General features: G+C 44.7%; 1 long non-coding RNA gene across 1 annotated transcript; it reads left to right on the top strand.

Moving 5' to 3' along the window:
* Nucleotides 1-4,593: 4,593 nt before the first annotated feature.
* LOC149870856 (uncharacterized) lies at nt 4,594-17,085 on the top strand. The gene is made up of 3 exons (XR_016440500.1): nt 4,594-4,696; nt 5,204-5,306; nt 16,440-17,085. It is a non-coding gene; the product is annotated as an uncharacterized LOC149870856 (long non-coding RNA).
* Nucleotides 17,086-19,140: the final 2,055 nt, after the last annotated feature.

Genomic DNA, 19,140 nt, shown 5'->3' with positions numbered 1-19,140 from the left:
TTTTCTCATTCAACACAGAAGGATTACAGCAAACAAGACTGGCAGTAATGTCATTGTGGAGAGACTGCAGTGCAGAGGCAATACCCTCAAAACATTTGTTAGGATATGGTTAAGGTCGTAAATAGAGACCAATTTCACTACAACTTTATCAGGATATTTTTTTCCTAATAAGGACCAAGTCAAGAAATAAATAATTAGGGCCTGTACACATCCAGAGCTCTGACTAGTGATCTCCACAATCCAAATATTTTACAATGTGATATCCAGATAATCTCAAGGTTTTACAAATATGGAGTGTTTTCTATCTAAGCATGTTTTGGTTTCTGGAAGTAAATAGGAATCTTTGATAAAAAATATAATGACATGTCGAAGCCAGTTCATTTTCTGGACTATATTACTAAGAAGCAGGATATTGGGGTTCTTTTGTTACAGTTGTACAGAGTAAGGGTCTAACTCAGAAGAGATGGTCAGCCACAATTCCAGCCAACATCAGTGGTGTGCATCACCTTCTAAAATAATCTCTTAAGTGACTCTTCCCCGGGTCAGAGACATAGTTTATGGCAGAGCTTGGAACTAAACCCAGATCTCCTGAGTCTCATTTTGTGCCTCCACTACAAAATCAATCATCCTCCATTTTAGAGGTGTATAATGACTATGATGTGATTTTGCCTGTCTAAGAACATTTCCAAAACTTTCTTCCAAAATCCCATACTGTTTGTGAATGAGAATTTGCATCTAGCTGTGAAGAAACAGATCCTCTAAGGTTGCCTAGAAAATTCCCAGAAACCCTCAGTTAAAGTAATGTAATTTAAAAAGTCAATATTCCAGCATGAATCCTGTAAATAATGCTGGACAGCTCCCTGTCCCCTCCATAACCTTGCGAACAGAAGGGTAATAAGTGAGTCCTTCTATGCAATTCTCCTCAAGAATCTTTTACAGAATCCTCAAGGAAACATTCTCCAAGCTAATTGGAGCTATTATGTCTCAAATAACCGTATGTTCAACTCCATGCGAATAATACACAACATAACAGATACCTGCAATTATTCATATAGAAGGCAATTACTGGCACTAGGAGCCCTTGCTGATTAGACTATGAACGTCACAAACATGACTGGAACTCCAAAAATAACCTTCTGAAAGTTCCTTTCCAATCCTACATGTTTTTGATTCTACACTGAATCATTATGCATAGCAGGTAGCGTTTCAGAAGTCACCAAAAACTTGGGTGCATAACGATATCAGGTTGTTTAACCCAGAGTTTAAACCAAATCTTAGGGTTCAGATGAGGCTATGGAATTCACCTAGTCTGGTGGATGTCTACTTATAGAGATTTAGGTTGGATCTATGTCCATCTCCAAATCTGCAGTAAAACAAAATAATTGTTTAACTATTAGTAAACATGTTCATGGAATTAACAAAATAATAGATTAAACATAATTTTATTATGTAAAACTTATTTCTGTACAGTGTTTGCAACCCAAACATTGCACTCTTGTGCCCTTGTAGGGCTGCGTCTACATAAAATACTGACTGCTCAGTAGTATTAGGCTACTGCAGTCAGCATCACAAAAAAGCCATTCAGTGGTGCTACTGTGCAGTAACTCAGTATAAGCAAGTAGAAACAAGCACTAAATGACTGAGCAGTAATGACTGCACAGTCAGCAGCTCATAGATACATTGCCCAGAAGTAGTATTCATACCAGGAATGGATAGGTTTGTTCTTCAAATGTATACCTGTATATATTAGCACATTTCTTTCTTGTTTCCTCTATGACTATAGGTCTACTTGCTTGAGTAGGAAGCTGAAGGGGGACTATCTGACTCAAGGGACTTGGATTTTTCAAATAAAGGCATCAGCTGTTATGTAGCTGCTTAAATGGAATGTAAGTGTTAAATCTTCTGAGATGTCCCCTTCTGTAGTATACAAGTAGTGAGGACACAGATCTTTAGAATCATTAGAACTACATATGCAAAAAATCTATCCATTCACTAGTCTTTCTTCCAGCCAGTATAGAAGCTTGTTTAGTATCTTTTCTGTTGTAGATTTAAATGACCCCCTAAAAGGGTCTGCTATTCCCTTAAGGGACTTTTGTAAAGCCACAATAGCTGCAAGATTTTTCCCTGTTATTTACCCCAAATTTTCCTTTCCTTCCTTTCACCTCATTGCTTCTAATTAAACCCCATTCTATCACCTAAACAATTGTGCCACACACACCTTTTTACTTTACACCCTTGAGAGAGTGGTAAACCATTACATCGCCTGGGAGTTCTGCTTAAAAAAAAATGAGCCTATATTCTCATCCTTAATTAATTTGCCTTCCAACTCTACCTCATAACACCGTGGTGTTATACGTAGAAGTGTTATAGCAAAATAAGACCTTCTATTCTCAATAAATTAAGATGTATAAAGCTAATTGCCACCATACATTTACATTTCAGTTGGATTCAGATCCCACTAATGCAGGACATTAATAAATAAATAAAAATAAGCCTACATCATGAAATCTGTATCCTTATTTCCCCAAATTTATTGGATTACAATTTTGGTAAATAACTTGCCATCACATTATTCACTTGATTGGTCTATTAAAATTGTCAGCTAGAAGTAAGAGCTTTTCCCTCCCCCTTCCCTTAAATAACTTATTAGTTAAAAGGATGTGAATTAACTTAGAATGAATGTTCAATTCATATAGTTGAATCACCATCATCATTATTACAGGAAGCTCTAATCATTACACAGCCACTAATATCAAACATTCTGCTAGCTCGCCTTTAATGAACATGACTCACATTTCACTTTAATGATCCCCAAGACCATGTCTCCTCTAGGCCTTCTGTCTTTTCTATGTGGTGGTGTGGGATGTGCAAGATACTTGCACTATTTTATTTAAAGATGAAGAACTAAAATTTTAAAAATGAATTAGTGATGTTTGCACTACTCCATCTTTGTGTCCAATTTTAAAGGGGCCTGAAGTTTAGAAAGTGTTGCACACGCAGCCCCTTTAAGGCTCATCCAGGTGGGCACCTAAACACTGAGGCATCTAAAATCACTAGTCACATTTAGAACTCCAGATTGAATTTCCTCACCAGCCAGTATTCCTTTCATAAACGTTAGTCACTGCATACCATAGTTTTGCCAAATGATCTCTTGGTTCTCCTTTCAAAAACAATGGTAATTAAAATGGAGGGGAAAGAAGAGGGAATGACTGCCTCATACAGAGTGGAAAGGGCATTGCGGTTAGGACTGTATGAAATTTCACCAGGTTTTTCGTTTCAATGTTCTTTCAATGTGTTGAGCTCGAAACAGCAAAATTGAAACAAAACAAAAGGCTTTGAAACAGCCTCAAAAAGAAACGAGGGCAGTTGAAATATTTCAAGTTTCAAAACATTTCAAGTTTCAAAGCTGGGCTTGCTTGCAGCTAAACAAAAACTAAGAAGAGGAAGGGGGAAGAGGAGGCAAGAACTGCTCTCCTATTGACTGTGTAGCTGGCCAATGACTGTGATCCTTCCCTGAGGTCCCTTCCAATCCCAGTGCTCTGCGGGAGGGATGGAAAAACAGCATAAAAAGCAGCACTGTTGAAACAGAGCTTTCTCTGTGCCTGAGGTCAGTTACTGAGCTGTGTCTTCCAGGAGCTCAACAGCGTCAGAGAAAGACTATCGCTTCCTACTTGCTAGCCTGTTACTAGCAAGTGAAATTAAATACCTTTTGCTTTCTATACCCTTTTTGATTATATTCATTCCTTTCAATTTATTCCTCCCCCACAATCCTATTTTTGTTTTTGTTAGTCTATTTTGATTCTTTTCCCCCAGAAAAGAAATCTGTGCTTTTTCTCACAGTGTGCATTTCATTCATTGTGCAGGGAAGCACAGCATATATTGCATATTATAATATGGAATTTTAAGAACACATACTACATACATTTATATTTTTATATTTATTACCTAAATACATAACTACATACAAATATTACACAAATACATACATACAATTGTCTACATATATTACATAAATACAGATTACATTACAGAAGAACATACACATTTTCCAGCACACTATGAGATAGGGGTGTGAGAAGCTTCAGTTCCTGATTCAATTTGGCAGAGATTTGGCCTGATTCGCTGGCTGAAACTCCAAATCTGAATCAAATCAGGAGACCCTTTAATCTCTCTGAATCAAATCAGAACCCTCCAAATTGATTCAGAGAGATTCAGAAAGATTCAGCAATTCAAACATAGACACAGCTTTAAATGTTTTTTCTACATACCTCTAGGTACCATGTGGCTCATGAATGCTGTGATGCTGGGGCAGATGGAGCGCTCAGGAGCAGGAGCATGGGGGCTTCCCAGTGCACTTGGCAGCAGACCCAAAAGTGAACCAGAAGCACTCCAGTCCACTTCTGGGTCCGCTGGAGAGTACGCGGGGGGCCCCCCCATGACCCTCCCCCCAGCTCAGTGACTGGTGCCTCCTGGGTCTGGGAGGGTACCTGGGGTCCCCCCGTGGCTGATCACCAAGCCAGGAGGTATGGGGGAGCCCCCACCGTGCTCCCTAGTGGACCCAGAAGTGGACCAGAAGTACTTCCGGTCCACTTCCGGGTTCACTGCTGAACACATGGGCAGGGGAACCTGCACTCCTGTGGAACATTCCATCTGCCCCAGCACTGCAGCATTCATGAGCCCTCCCTGGTACCTCGAGGTATGTAGAAAAAACATTTAAAGCTGTGTCTATGTCCAAATTGCTGATTCTCTGAATCAGCACTGAATCTTCAGATTCAGCCAATCTAATCAGGGACAACGATCCAAGTCAACTACTTGAATCTCTGTCCCCAGTTTGGGCCGAATCTGAATCAAATAGGGCCTTTTTTGCACACCCATACTATGAAACCCTCTATGAAGCATGCTAGAAAGGCAGCTGGCAAGCCTTAAGGGAGGGATGAAAGAGGGAGTAGAGGGAGAGCTTTAAGTTCCTCCCCCTTCCCCCCCAAACTGAATGACAGCCTCTTTCCTACAACTACCAGGCATGATTCTTCCAATTCTACTAGCAGCAAAGAGATGGGAGAAAATACGTAGGAGACACTAAGCAACAACTGCGCACCAGAATGAGTGCACACCAAAAATCTATCAAAGACAAGAACACCCAACTAGCTGCCTCCAGTCTTTCAGGCCTGATCTTCAAAGCTAATTTACAAACCACTTTTCACAGATGAACTGCACTTCAACAACCTCCTAAGTACAGAAACTCAAGGATTCAATATAACCATTGGAATTCTGACATGCTACAACCTGCTGGACATCTGACTCTCCAGGTACCTATCCACTTTTACCTGCTACATCCCCCTTTCCCCCCACCCCAACCTGTCCCTCACCCCTGACCCCTCCATTTCCATTTTCAGTGACTGGCTTTCCTGCCTGCATTGCATGACAGCCTCTGGCTTCCTTACTATTCCTTCCATCCAGGAAGAGCGCACACACCAACTGCAGGTGTTTCCTCAGCCTGACAAAGGGTTTTTCAACCCAAAAGCTTGCTAAGATACATTTCTCCAACTATTCAGGTAGTCTACTAAAAGATACCAGATTGACCCAAAGAATCTTGTCTGCTAGTACCATGTCCTTAGACCAACACCCCTAGCACCTGTCCCCGATCAGCTGACTGGAAGGATGCAGGGCCCTGGGCACATCTAAGCCCCAGGGCTGGAGCTGGCAGGGAGAGCTCTCTGGCAGCTGCCAGAGAAGAAGCTCCTTCAGGAAAGGAAAGAAAGGTTCTGTGACAGTTTCGCTGCCTGAGATGCTAGTATTTCTCTACTGCTTACTTACCCATGAGCAACTGGTGCCTCCCGAGTCTGGGGGAGCACCGGATCAGCAATGGTGGGGAGGGTCCCCCAGCAGCTGATCGCCAACCGAGGGAGGGGTCCCACAGCAGCTGATCACTGGTCCACTTCCGATTTCATGGCTGGCACTTCCTGGGCATGCACAGCTGATCTCAGGGGGTGCACATGCACCCCCTACACATCATCTGTTGTTATTTAAAGTGGTGGACTGAGCTGAGACTGTAGGGGAGGAGGAGATGACCTTATTGTGGCACACTACCATGTCATGTAGAGGACCTAGCACCAGTGAGGGCGCACCTTAACACACACACAAAGTCACACATGTAACGAGTTTTGCTTGTCATCAGCTTGAGGTGCAGTTTCCCAGAAACTACTGCACCTATCTTCTTGAAACGTGACAGGCTTTGTGGTCTTAGCAGGAGCTACCCTCCCTGCTGTTTGCATTCAAATCAGGCAAGAAATGACAAAGTTATAGGCATTTTCATGATTCCCTATTATAGCCTATAGGCAAAACATTGAAAAGAGTCAAAACATGAAAGTTTCAATGAAACGAAATGGAACCGTGCTTTGAAATGAAATAAAACAACAAAACAAAACACTGTACCTTTGAAACAGCAAAGAGGAAATTGAAACAAAATGGTGTTGTTTTGCATGGCCCTAATTGCTGTCACTGGACAAGTTTCACAAGAGCAATATGGTAATATTTCCAAAAAGGTACACCACCACCACACACCACCCATCCTCACTGAAAAAACTAGCTCTATTTTGTATAGCATCCATTCAACCATAGCAGCTTGTGATAGCTCAAAATATTATGTTTTGCTTATATTAAATTATTTCATGTACTTCTATGATGTCAACATTATCCCAACAAGGAGTCTTGTGGACCTTCTTTTCTCCCATCCATCATCAAAATGATATTCCTATGGTAACAATAGATAATTGCCTGGAAAGCAGCAAAACCTAGAGGTAACAGACAATGCATGTATGTCTGCAAACAGACTGCATGGAATGTCTGCCAACAGACAAAACAGACTGCAAGAAAAACTGTATTAATGGGCAAAGGGACCAACAAAACTGGTAATGTGCAGAGGAATTAGTTACATCTCAAAATCTGTAATTTAAGCAGGAACCCACTCTTAAAATTCTTACGGTCTAAACTATGTCTGTGACATATGCTAGTGTTGGCAAATAAAACCATTAGACTTTTTGAGAAGGCACATAGTGTTTGGCCCTATGGTCTGATGAATACAGGTGACAATAAATTACTTAATTGATTGTTATTCAAATCTTAGGCACTCTAGTGAAGTTTCTTTTGCACCTTTTAGTCAAGTCCCTTAAAACCAGTTCCAGGGAAAGAGATAAGAAAATATACAAATCACTCCACTGAAGTGCATTAATATCCAACGTATGCCATCAGGCCTGTAACAATTATACAGAACAATTTTAGGAAAGGAGGTGAGTAATACCATGTCCATTTGCAAACCTGGGGCCAGTTTTTTAAGCTGGGTGTAATTTCTAGAGCCAGTTGAAAAATGTCAAATCTTGCAATTATGTTCTGCCTCTCCAAGGAAAATTTAATTTTGACATTTTTCATAAAAAAAAATAATCTTCCCCCAATGTCCCATTTTTCAAGTAGTTCTAGTAGTTTCAAATATTATACCAAATATTAACTAGATCAGCAAGGTTAAACTTCTGTACTTTAACAAGAAGTTAAATGTAATGATATTCAATAATCTACATGATCAGGTCTGTTTAACATCTCATCCCTCAGCAGCACATGAACCCATGCTGCACCCACTATTGGTTCAGTCTTGACTCAGGGGATAAAGTGTATAGCTGTTTCCTGAAGCAGTTTCTGGTTAATTCATTGCTGTTTGTGCAGCATTCTGAAGATGCAAAACTTCATACTAAAGTGCTGAGCATTACCACTAATTATGTAATTAATAACTTAGACCAATCTTGCTTGGAGAGTGAAATCTGATGGGATCACAGAGCAAGGTGAGATAGCTTCAAACCGTAAGCTCCGTGAATAGAATCACTTCTGCCGAAGGAAAAAAACAGTTTGCACATACCTCCTTGCCTGACAAATTAATACAAGCATTAATTCAAGCAATAAAAAAGCATTACTACTGCATGTTGTTGCCAAGGGCTTGCTCTTAAGCCACTGACATCCACCAATGGGACATTTTCTACTGGCTAGCTCCATTCATTGGGTTTTGGATCAGGCTTTACTAAGAGGTTTCACCAAAACCTTCCCTAAAAAATAAACATGCCAGTGATAGATAATGTAAAGCAAAAAGGCAGCAGAAGGGTTAAAGACTATCTTTCACAGCCTGACCAGGCCTGTCTGATAAAATAAAGGAGTAAGTTAACCAGTACTTCTGGTTGAGAGAGAGAGAGAGACTGTTAATGCTTACCTGCACTGCACTCCATTCAGCAAGAAACTAGAGCCAGAAAGCTCCCATTTCTCACCCTGTGAAACAAGGCAGCATTCACTTGAATTTAAAAAAAAAAATTGTTCTAAACCAACCTATTAAAAAAGCTTCAAGTTCCCTGGAAATTAAGTAGCTGTATAATCTGGTGCGGAACTCAGTTTTATATTTTGTAAACTAATCTGCTTGCATCACATTTCCCTTTCTCTCTCCTGATACCTTATTGCTTGCCTGGGTGGACTGGATGTGGGAAAGGCAGGGGCAGATAAACAAATATTCACTCATATTCCTGCTGCTACATCCCACTTGTAGGCAGACTAAAAGAGAGTACAGGGAATAGGATTCCAGTCTGTAGAGGCAGTGTAGGCCTGGAATGTAGGAGTACCACAGACAGAACAAAGGGACCTAATCTTCTACTGAGCAGGACATGTCAGGCAGCTATCATAGGTCACTCCTGCCTTGTAGCTGGAGAAATAAGGTGAGCAAAGCTAAACCCTTCCTTTGCTTGCCTTCTTTTCCACATCTGTCTTGGTGGACATTCTTATTCTCTTTCTCCATCTCAGGGCTCTGAAGATTATGCCTAGTACTTAACTTAATTTACTATAAATGGACCCCAATTCACTCTTTAACTGTAGCACAGCTGCTTTGCACTCTCTGCTCTGTATTATTCAAGGAACTGAAGCATCGTGATTGAGTTACTTGTGGAAATACCAAACACATCTGGACCAAAATTCATCCCTGATGTAATCCAGTGGAGTGTTACAACAAAGATAAATTTAGCCTTATGAGTTCAAATACATTTGAAATAAGGAATGATGGGAGAAACAAAAATAAGAACCAATATGGAATGTTGGCCAGAACTTTACATGATCCCAGCACCAACCTTCTCTGAGGTTAAAAAGGGAAGGACTTTTTTTTAACGTTCTCATTCATTTTCCTATCTTCACATCTTGCTTCCAGCCAGGAATGGAAGCAGAAATGCTAAATACCATCATTCCTTCTAGCTTCACTCAAAGCAGGAAGAAAGATAAATCCCAGAAGAGATTACATTACTGTAAAGTTTCTAGCTCCACTTCTCAGAGTCCAGAAGCCTAGCTAATCATCCAAATTATGAGAAACTTGGCTACAGAGGTTCTTAATATTTTAAACTAGAGCGTGACACTGACCTCATGCTGACTAGCAATTTGCTTCACAAGTAGTCACATTGTGTAAGGTTGCTATATTCTGATCCTAAGAGATTTGCTTGGGCTTGTTATTATCAAAAACCCATATTCTCATAAAAAATGTTTAGCTTCATAGCCTTTCTAAAACAAAGTTAGCACTTTATCATCAAAATGTTGTGTTTCCTATACCTTTCTGTTTTAATTAAGACTTCTATTTTACTTCCAGCAGAGAATAAGGACATTCACTTAAGATTTAAGTTGCAGGGACAGACAAATAATGAACTGTGAGGTTTCACCAAACAAAATATCACATCCCTTGAATTCAGCTACCTGACAGAAGACATTAGAATATGGGGCTTGGACTGTGCTTAGGCCCAGACATGTATTGTTAAATGTGACATGCTCAATTTATCATTAGTTATGAAGTGAAAACGGATGAATACACATTCAATTTAGTTCAGCTGCTTTCTTCATTTATCACACTCTTTCATCATCCATCATTTCTCCCCCTCAAACCCTTTTGATTTGAACAAATAACACATTTTCATAAGTTTAATCTAATTAATCATAATTGTAAGGTAATGTTCTCTTAATGAACCGTACATTGGGCTTTATAAAGTTTGTTGCAATTTTAATAAAATCTGTTCTAGATAGAATCTACAAATGTTCTCGATGGAGCCAAAACCACCTTATATCTCCCTCTTATTAAGGTTGATGATGATGTCTCAGCACCAAGAATTGCTCAAGCATATTGTTCTTCTTTTATAGAACAACTGTTTCAATAAATTGGAAAGCGTTCATCATTTTATGAGACAAGATCCACAGTTAAGAAAAAGTTAATTGAAGTAGAAACAAATTAGAAAATCAACCAAATTTTTTCTTCACACATTATTGCTATGAAGTATGCAATTCTTGCTATCTAGTAAAGGCATCTTGAATGTTCAAGATGGCATAAAGGAGACGTTGTAATTTAGTGTTGAAATGGGTGCATGCTGTTAAAAAGTTTTGCTGTGGGTCTTAATTTCTCAAATTCCAATTAAAACCAAAGAGACACTTACACTTTCTGAACATATAGTCTGGGTGTGAAGGGTTAATATGCCTCAAGCGTGCAAATCAGCAGTCAAGGAATCATGCTTTTGGCCCTGACACTGGCACAGACATTCTGTGACTATAACCAAGTAATTTAATCGCTCTTTGCATCAGTTTCCCCTTTTTGTCAAATGGGGGAACTACCATTTACCCTGCTGTCACACTACAGAAATGCTCACACTACAGAAATGGAAGTTATTCATGATTATTAATTATTGACTTTTTATAGAAATTTGTCATTGTTAACAAGCAATACAAATATTTATAAACCTAAATTATAACCCCTGTTTGTTACCCTTAATAGACTCCATTGTGTTTAGAGAAATTCTTCTAGTTATCTTTGTTTTTATTTTGCTCGAGTTCCAAATTGGCAACAACATATTATAAAACTACATCACCCAGATCTGAGGCTGCATGTCTATCACATTTCAGACTGAAAGGATTTCTCATTGCTTTACTTCTTCAGGCTGCTAATGTTAAGGATTTATCCTTTCACAAAACTGAACTCTTATACATCTGATTGCTAGGTGTAATTGTATGATTGATGGGTTCTTCTCTGAGTCAATAACATGATTATTATCATAAGGGAATGTGCATAAGGGTAAGTTATGTGACAAACAATATTCCCCATCCATCCATCCATCCACAATATTGTTTTCGACTATAGTTTTTAAAGTACTATCTAACTAGCTTTCTTTCAGCTTTTCTCTGAAACCCTTTCATTGAGGAAAGCATTTTTATCACTATATATTGGCCAGCCCAGCCCCAATACAGGTGAGATCCAAGATGCAGCAATATCGCAGTAGAACATGCCAGAATTATCTGCCTGGCAGAAAGCTTCTATCCCACAGCTCTCCTGCTGTGAAATGTTATGAAGCCTTGCAGGGTTAATATTTCATCTGAAAATCTACAGAGAATGTGGCTCCAATGTTTTTTCTCAGGTTTACATTTAGGAATTATTGGGGGGGTTTCTTTGCCTTTGTAAAATGAATGCTTTATACTTTCTGGCAGATTGCTACACAGGATGTGGTTGTCACAAGACACCATTTTGCACAAGGTTACAGCTGCATAGCACAGCTCCGACAGCTCTCTTTAGCCTCAACACAGATGTTGGTGAAAAATAGTGATGCACTGCTAAAAAAACGCTAAGAATTGATTGCTTTACCTTTACATTTTTATACATCTCCTGCTGGTTTTCTCAACATCTCCTTAGCTGTGTTTCACATAAGTTAGGTACGAAACAGTTTCATAGTTTCATAGGGCAGGGTGGGAAGGGACCCGAGTAGATCATCAAGTCTAACCCTCTGCCATGCTGTGAAGAGTCTATTAAGGGTACTGGGGTCAAACAACACTGGCAAGGTGTTCATCCAGCCTCCTCTTAAAGACCCCCAGGGTAGGAGCCAGCACCACTTCTCTTGGAAATTGGTTCCAGATCCAAGCTGCCCTAACAGTGAAGTAGCGCCTCCTGTTATGTAGCCTAAATCTACCCTCTGCCAGCTTGTGACTGTTATTTCTAGCCACTCCTGGTAGTGCTCAGGGGAACAGGGATGCCCCCAATGCCTGCTGGTCTGCTCTGACTAGTTTGTGAACAGCCACTAAAACCCCCCTCTGCCTTCTCTTGTGGAGGCTGAACAGGTTCAGGTCCCTTAGCCTCTCCTCGGAGGGCCTGCGCTGCTGCCCCCTGATCATGCAGGTGGCCCTCCCCTGGACCCTCTCCATGTTGTCCACATCCCTCCTGAAGTGCGGCACCCAGAACTGGACGCAGTACTCCAACTGCGGCCTGACCAGTGTCACAGAGGGGGAGTATCACCTCCTTGGACCTGCTTAAGATGCATCTGTGGATGCACAACAAGGTACAGTTGGCCTTCCTGACAGTGTCCCCACACTGTTGGCCCATGTTCATTTTGGCATCAATGATGACTCCAAGATCCTTTTATGCCTCTGCACTGACGAGAAGGGAGTTCCCCAGCCTGTAGGTATGGTGCTAGTTCTTCCCCCCCGGTGCAGCACCTTGCACTTGTCGGTGTTGAAACCCATCCTGTTCTCATCCACCCACCCCTGTAACCTGTCTAGGTCCGATTGCAGCCTATTCCTCCCTTCTAGCATTCCCATTTCCCCCCACATCTTAGTGTCATCTGTGAATTTGAACAAGGTGCTTTTTACCCCCTCGTCCAAGTTGCTGATGAAAATGTTGAACAGTGCAGGCCCAAGGACCAGGCCCTGCAGAACCCCACTGCCCACATCCCTCCAGGTCAAAAATGACCCATCCACCACCACTCTGGGTGCAGCCCTCCACCCAGTTACTGACCCATTTGACTGTGTAGGTGCCAACGCCACAGTCCCCTAGTTTTTTAATAAGAATGGGGTGGGAGACAGTGTCGAAGACCTTCTTAAAGTCCCGAAAGACTACGTCCACTGTGACATCTGCATCTAAGGATTTTGTGACCTGGTCATAGAAGGCCACCAGGTTGGTCTGACAGGACCTGCCTCTAATGAACCCATGTTAGTTGCCCCTAAGCATAATCTCCCCTGCTGGCCCCTTGCGGACATGCGCCAGAATAATTCTTTCAAAAAGCTTGCCCAGGATCAAAGTAAGACTAACTGGCCTATAGTGCACAGCTGCATCATCAGCAAAATGTTCAGAAGGCACATAAAAGTTATGTTGGCTAATGTTGTAAATGGGGAGTGACATAGGAATATTTACAAACTGCAGTAGCTGGAATTTGATGCAATAAATTCATCTGCATATGTAACCTGGATAGTGCCCGGGGGTGCACTCCCTCTCCAAGTGAGAGAATTACCAGCAGAGTGGTGTGCCGTAGAGGGACGCTGCAGCCCAGTAATAACCTCCGTCCCCTACAAAGTCAGGCCTAGACAACCTATAACATAACTATATACAATTTATAAGGGTAAGACAAGGGGTGGAAACAGGGCAAACTACAATATAGAAAATACTTATATGAGTATATACAAACCCTACACACCTGTCAAGATATCAAAAGGCAACCCAAAAGGATTAGCTCAATACCTTCAATGGTGATGCAATCATAAATTCCATAACATATAAATATTTACAATATAAAATACTTTTCACAAAATATAAGGTGCTATATACAATATATAAGGCACAGGAAGATAGATATGAAATGCTTTCAATAACTAAAAGGATAACCGGGTGGCCTTGGAAACAGCAGCATTCCCTAGATACCAGGGTGGAAAAACAGGAGAAAGCCCCAAGCTCCCAGACCTTTCCCAATCCCAAAGGAATAGCCTACATGTCTTCCCCCACTTTAAAACTCCCCAGGGTCCTCCCCTGTGGGCCCCTCATGGGTAACTCACAACTTCCTGGCAGAGTTGTCTCTGTCTCCTGGAGTCTAGCACCTCTACCTCCTACAGGGGCTCTCCGTCACACAGAGCTCCTTATCAGAGGGCCCCCTTCAGGCCACATGTGCCACCAGTTCCTCCTTATACCAAGGGTTAGAGGCCTCGCCCATCTCAACATCCTGAGGGATAGCCAACACGGGTTTGTTGTGGGTAGGTCTTGCTTGACAGATCTCGTTTCCTTCTACAACCAGGTGACCTATCACCTGGATAAGGGAGAAGAGATTAACGTCATATATCTTGACTTCAAAAAAACCGTCAATCTGGTATCCCATGATCACCTCTTTGCAAAATTGGCCACCTGTGGCCTTGGGTCCACCACGATCCACTGGCTGGAAAATTGACTCCGTATTCAAACCCAGAGGGTAGTAATTGATGGAAGTCGCTCATCATGGTGTCCTGTGACCAGTGGGGTTCCCCAAGGCTCTGTCCTTGGACCCATATTGTTCAACATCTTCATTAATGATGTGGACATGGAGTCAGGAGTGGACTGGCCAAGTTCGCCAATGACACCAAACTTTGGGGCAAGGCATCCGCACCAGAAGACAGGCGGGTGATCCAGGCTGACCTGGACAGGCTCACCAAATGGGCAGATGAGAACCTGATGGTGTTTAACGCCAAAAAATGCAAGGTTCGCCACCTTGGGAAGAAAAACCTGCAGCATCCTTATAGGCTCGGCAGTGCTACGCTGCCTAGCACTATGGAAGAAAGAGACTTGGGGATCATCATTGCAGCCCTGCAATGTGATGCTGCAGCTAGTAAAGCAACCAAAATGCTGGCTTTCATCCATAGATGCTTCTCAAGCAAATCCCGAGATGTCATTCTCCCCTTGTACTCGGCCTTGGTGAGGCCGCAACTGCAGTACTGCATCCAGTTTTGGGCTCCACAATTCAAAAAGGATGTGGAGAAGCTTGAGAAATTCCAGAGAAGAGCCATGCACATGATCAGAGGTCAAGAAAGCAGACCTTACAATGACAGACTGAGAGCCATGGGGCTCTTTAGCCTGGAAAAGTGCAGGCTCAGGTGATTTGATGACCACGTATAAGTTTATCGGGGTGACCACCAGTATTTGGTGGAACATTTGCTCACCAGAGGACCCCAAGGGATGATGAGATCGAACAGTCATAAACTACTACAAGACTGTTTTAGGCTGGACATAAGGAAGAACTTCTTTACTGTCTGAGCCTCCAAGGTTTGGAATAGACTGCCACCTGAGGTGATTCAAGCACCCACTTTGAACGCCTTCAAGACACTTTTGGATGTTTATCTTGCTGGGATCCTATGATCCCTGCTGACTTCCTGCCCTTTGGGCAGGGGGCTGGACTCGATGATCTTCTGAGGCCCCTTCCAGCCCTTGTGTCTATGAAATCAAGCAGCACCGTGGCTTGGTCCCTCCCCAGCCTTCCACACAGCATTGCCTGCTCCAAGGCACTGGCCCTGTGCCCAGGGGTAGAGACCCGAGCCACTGCTAGGGGTTCCCAGGGTCTTGATGTTCCTGAACCCTCTGTGTTCCGCTACTGACATGGAGTTTCCTGGCCTCTCGACAGAGATGGAGGACCCAAGCCACCCAAACAGCTCCCAGGGTCTCTCTCCATGCACCACCGATGCACCGAAGGCCTGGCCACTTGCCAGGGGTTATGGACCCGAGGTGCCCTGCACAGCTCCTAGAATCCCGGTCCACTCCCAGACCATGCTGTGCACCATCTGCATACCAACTATCTGGCTGCACACCAGAAGTTGCAGACCCAAGCTGCCTCATGCACTGTCTGGCTCCATGCACTGAGCTGTGCACTCTTCACCTCACTCCTTAGTAGCAGGGCTGGAGACACAGTCACTCACTGCTCCTATCTGGTGAGGGGGCTCTTTGGGGCAACATCTCTGCCCTGCTGGCCAGCTCGCACCAGCTTCTTCTTTACCTGTCCTCTGTCCCTTGATGCAGCAGCCGCAAGTGCTGGGCACACTGCTCTTTTTATACCCTCCGGAGGCTCTGCCCCCAGATTACAAACAGACCAACCAGGGTGAAGCAGGATGTAGCCCTCACCCAGGTCCCAACTGTTGACCTCGCCTCAGGTAGGGACGTGGCCAGCCTCCCTCCAGCTACTACATGATTGCTGGGAACACCGTGGGGGCTGGACTCGATGAGGGGGCTGGACTTAATGATCTCCCGAGGTCCCTTCCAGCCCTAATGTCTAATGTCTATGAAAACCTCACCAATCATTTGATGCTTTTCTAAGCTGGCAAACTGGGTGGTTACTGGGTGCTGCCAGGACACCTGCCGGGGGGGCACGGCCTTCCCGGGGCTTGTCTGAGGCCTCCACCCAGATGGAGTCCACAGGGGGGCTGGCATCCCCCAACCCCCTGGCCTGCGGGAGCTGCCCAGCAAGGCCTGGGGGGCAGGGACTGGAGACCCCCACACCTGTCCTGCAGGCGCCCACCTTAGGGCCCTGGAGGCACAGGTGAGGGAGCTCCAGGAGGAAGTTAGCAGGCTGAGGGGAATCAGAGAGGCAGAGGAGGAAATTGACAGATATTTTCTTTCCCTGCAGGGTTGTACAACCAAGGAGGATGCACCTCAAGATGAGCCCTCCACTGCTAAGTGGCAGACGGTCACCTCCCGTGCCAGGGCTGCTCGAAACACAGCAGCACCAGTTCCTCCAGTGCAGCTGGAGAACAGGTACAAAGCCCTGGCAGCCCTGGAGGAGGAGGAAGGAGAGGACAAAACCGGGGAGGAGGCAACTCCACGCTCACCGCGTCCCATGCAAGCTGAAGGAGGCAAGAAGGCCAGGAGGAAGAAGCGTCATGTGATCGTCATTGTTGACTCCATCCTGAGAGGTATGGAGGGCCCCATCTGTCGCCAGGACCCCTCGGCACGCGAGGTATACTGCCTACCTGGAGCGAGGATTCAGGACGTGAAAGGGATGCTCCAAACCGTAATCCAGCCCACCAATTATTACCCCATGGTCCTAGTCCATGTGAGCACTAACGATGCGGCCAGGAAGAGCCCTGATCACCTGATGGAGGACTACCATGCTCTGAGGTGTATGCTGAAGGAGATGGGCGCACAGGTGGTTTTCTCTTCTATCCTGCCAGTGAGTGGACGAGGCAGATGGCATGAAACGTGCATCGCGGAGACCAACTGGTGGCTACAGGAATGGTGCTTCGAGGAGGGCTTTGGCTTCCTCAGCCATGACCGGCACATCACAATGAGAGACATGCTGGGATGGGATGGGCTCCACCTTTCCCCTAAAGGTAAGCATGTGTTCTCTTCTAGGTTGGCAGACCTCCTCCGGCAGGCTTTAAACTAGGCTCGTCGGGGGAAGAGGAAGAGGAGGGCAGAGGAAACATCAGACTGCCAGACCAAACAGCACCCACAACTACAGCCCAGCCCAGACCAACGAGCAAAGCGAATAAACAGGTAAGAGATAGGGGCCAGGGTAATGCTGGGACTAGGGGGTCAGTACACACACCCACAGGAGGCCTCAAATGCCTCTACACAAATGCTCGTAGTATGGGAAACAAGCAGGAGGAACTCTCCCTCCTGCTGGCTGACACCAGCCCGGACATAGTGGGGATTATGGAAACGTGGTGGGACACAATGCATGATTGGACGGTGAATGTCAAGGGCTATAGGCTGTACAGGAGGGACAGGATAAGAAAGAGAGGTGGAGGCGTGGCACTCTATATTAAGGAGGAATACACATCCTCATCACTTAGCAAGGAGTCAGGGGAGGGGCACTCTGAAGTGCTTTGGGTTAGAGTACAAGGCAGTCGAGGGGAAAGAGACTTAACAGTGGGAGTCTACTACAGACCTCCCAACCAGGGAGAAGAGCTTGACCAGGAATTCTTGGGTCAGCTTACAGAGGTAGTGAAGGCTAAGGATGTGGTAGTCATGGGGGACCTGAACTCCCCGGACATCTGCTGGGAAGAACAGTCAGCCAAGTCTGACCGCTCACGTCGGTTCTTAGCCAGAGTGCAGGACCTCCATCTAACCCAGGAGGTGCACAGCCCCACCAGGGAAGATGCCTTGTTGGACCTAGTGCTGGCCACGGGTGATGACCTGGTGAGGGGGCTACGGGTGCTCGACCACCTGGGCGACAGCGATCATTGCCTGCTGGAATTCACCATCCAGCACAAGGTGGCAAAGGCATGCAGTAAGGCAGCGGCCCTAGATTTTAGGAGGGCAAACTTCAACGAGCTAAGGAGGATAGTCGGAGAACCGCTGAGGTCCCAGAGGGGAGGGGAGCCAGGTGTCCAAGGAGAGTGGTCGCTCCTTAAGGAGACGATCCTCCAAGCCCAAAGGAAGGTAATCCCAATGAGGATCAAAGGGAGCAGGAGAGCACACAAGCCTCCATGGCTCACCAAAAGCATCCGGGAATGTCTCCTTGCTAAAAAGGAGGCTTACACCCAATGGAAAGAAGGGGTCATCACCAGGGAGGACTATTCTGTAGTTGCTCAGGGATGTAAGGGGGTAGTTAGGAAGGCCAAGGCAGAGATGGAACTGGGACTAGCTTCCCAGATTAAGGACAATAGAAAGTCCTTTTTTAAATACACAGGGGGTAAAAAGAAGGTCCCAGGTAATGTGGGGCCCTTGCAGGACGCGTTGGGAAATGTGGTCGTCACACCAGATGGCAAAGCTAACATGTTTAATGATTTCTTTGCCTCCGTGTTCCTAAGTAGGGACCAGAACAGCCACCTCCCTGCTGAGCCCCCGTCAGGCCCCAGGGGAGGCACACCTGGGCCACGGGTTAGTGAGGATTTAGTTAGGGAGCTTCTGGAGGGGTTGGACGTATTCAAGTGAGCCGGTCCGGATGATCTCCACCCTAGAGTTCTAAAGGAACTGGCCGGGGTCATTGCAAGTCCCCTGGCACAACTTTACGAGCACTCGTGGTGCTCTGGTGAGGTACCAGAGGACTGAAAGAGGGCCAGCATGGTTCCCATCTTCAAAAAAGGCAGGAAGGAGGACCCGGGAAACTATAGGCCGGTTAGTCTTACCTCGATCCTAGGCAAGCTGTTTGAGAAAATTATGCTGGCACACATTCAGGAGGGGCCAGCAGGGGACTGCATGCTTAGGGGCAACCAACACGGGTTCATCAGTGGCAGGTCCTGTCAGACCAACCTGGTGGCCTTCTACAATCAGATCACCAGATCATTAGATGCAGGGGTAGCAGTGGATATAGTCTTCCTGGACTTCCAGAAGGCTTTTGACACTGTCTCTCACCCCGTTCTCATTAAGAAACTGGGGGGCTG

This window comes from Crocodylus siamensis, chromosome 2 (genome assembly GCF_052110815.1).
Source record: "Crocodylus siamensis isolate JL-2025a chromosome 2, ASM5211081v1, whole genome shotgun sequence".
Lineage (NCBI taxonomy): Eukaryota > Metazoa > Chordata > Crocodylia > Crocodylidae > Crocodylus > Crocodylus siamensis.
This window is presented reverse-complemented; position numbering and strand designations above follow the sequence as displayed.